The 1964-nt window shown below is 40.6% G+C and overlaps 1 long non-coding RNA gene across 1 annotated transcript; it reads left to right on the top strand.

Moving 5' to 3' along the window:
- Nucleotides 1-158: 158 nt before the first annotated feature.
- LOC114578422 lies at nt 159-493 on the top strand. The gene is made up of 2 exons (XR_003699448.1): nt 159-310; nt 406-493. It is a non-coding gene; the product is annotated as an uncharacterized LOC114578422 (long non-coding RNA).
- The last annotated feature ends 1471 nt before the right edge of the window (nt 494-1964 follow it).

Below are 1964 nucleotides of genomic sequence, written 5' to 3' on the forward strand. Positions count from 1 at the left end.
AATTTTCTTTGCTTTCATTGGCTTCACATAGTTTTATTTATTTTATTTTAACATGTACCGTTCTTTATGCATTAGAGCATGCTCGCTTGGGGTCTTTTTCCCGTTTAATTGGCTTTCATTACTTGTTGAAGTGTCCATGAAACGTACATGCAGTATGCTGGAGTTTCTGGGCTTATGAAGCGCTTTTGTTGAGTATGTGGTTTTACTTTATGAGCATTAGCAGAGCAGATTAATGATTTGTATATTTCTTTCAGTTGTCAAGCCCTTCTGTCAAAAGACTGGATTCCTCACAGACAGGAGACAGGAACAGGTGTGGTGTTTTAGCGAAAATGTAGCTTTAAACATAATTCGACTCCTTTTTTTTATTTCTTTTTATTTGACATATTTTATTATCTGTTTTTTCAGGAGTGAAAATGCTAAAACACGTTCCATGGATGTTTTTTCGTTGTCATCCCAGGATAAAACAGAGATAATGGGTGCTATTGTGAAAATTGATAAACCAAAAACACCTGCTGGAGAGTACCTTACTGCTGCTTTAAATGACTTTAATCCTGATCAATTTGAAAGCTTTGCAACTGTTGCTGACGGTGCAAATAAACTTCTGATGCTGGTATTCTCCTTTTATTATTGCAATTGTTATGAATAACACCCTGTGCACACAAGCTACCACAGTATAGTGTTTTCGTGCAACTATGACAAGGCAGATCCAATTCATAACGTTCCTATCAAGGCAGGGTCAAGGAAGGGTCTAGTTCAAGTTAATCAAGGAAGGGTCTATTTCAAGTTAAATATATTCTTGTTTTATAATCTCATATTATGAATGTGATAGGAAACACTTGAAGATTTCAAGTAAATCCTATCAAGAGAGCAAAAACAGCGAGAAATCTCCACAATTCTAATGGAAAACCAGTGAAAAATAGTAATTTTATTGCAAGAAAACAAACTACGGGAGAAAATAATAAGATACAATTGATACTCTATTCGAGAGGAGGATCAATCTCTCCCAAATCTTTAGATGCTGCTAGAGCCTAAAGAAAACCTATGAGATCTCAAATTTCAGCCAAATTCCAGATGTCCTAACCCTAGGAAAACAAACTATTTAATGCATACAAATCAAAAGGAAATCCCTAAACAGTCAATACATTTAAATTTCCCTCCTAACTCCCTCAAAAATCCTTCCTAAATAGCCCACGCAATCCTAGGTGTGTGTTCGGAGCATACTGGAGGCGGACACTTCTGCCTCTGTTCGCGTAAGCTAGTCCCGTCGGACCGGCTGGGCCGGTCCTGTCAGAACAACTAGACTGGTCTAACATTACTCCCATCCCAAAGATCCATCTTGTCCGCAAGGTGGAAAGACGACACCCTCCTCCATTCCTTCTTCATCACAAATGGTAAGAACCTGAAGAGTTTGATCCTTACCCCCTACACCCCGACATATACCTCTCATCACTTCTGAAACAGATCGTCTTCGCCCTCTTCTCCTGTAATTCTGTTTATGTGAACTTCTTGAAGTTGTCTCCAGGTCTTCCTCCGACACTCTTTTTCTTCTAAATCTCCCTAAGAGTACCCGGTGTTGGTTTCTTGCTTGCCAAAAGGTGGTGGTCATCCTGTATGAGCCTCCTGAACTGCTACATCCTGCTCCTTTTTCCATGTGACTCTGATCCTCCACCAACTGAGCTAGATCCATGCCTCCATTGACTCTCCTAAGTCTTGAGGTCTCATCACTCTGACTGCTGCATGGATTTTTGGTTTCAGTCCCTTCATAAAGCTTCCCTCCAATACAGTCTCTGGAAGCCGATCCAATCAACTAGAAAGGTACTCAAATTGCTCACGGTACTCCATCACTATCCCCTCCTGCATCAAAGCGAAGAACTGCTCATAGAAATCCCCTCTCCGGCTAGTTTGGAAACGTTCCAACAGGCGGTCCTTAAACTCCCTCCAGGTCCTTATTGGTCGCCTCGTAT

Source organism: Dendrobium catenatum, unplaced genomic scaffold, assembly GCF_001605985.2.
Source record: "Dendrobium catenatum unplaced genomic scaffold, ASM160598v2 original_scaffold_19494, whole genome shotgun sequence".
Taxonomy (NCBI): domain Eukaryota; kingdom Viridiplantae; phylum Streptophyta; class Magnoliopsida; order Asparagales; family Orchidaceae; genus Dendrobium; species Dendrobium catenatum.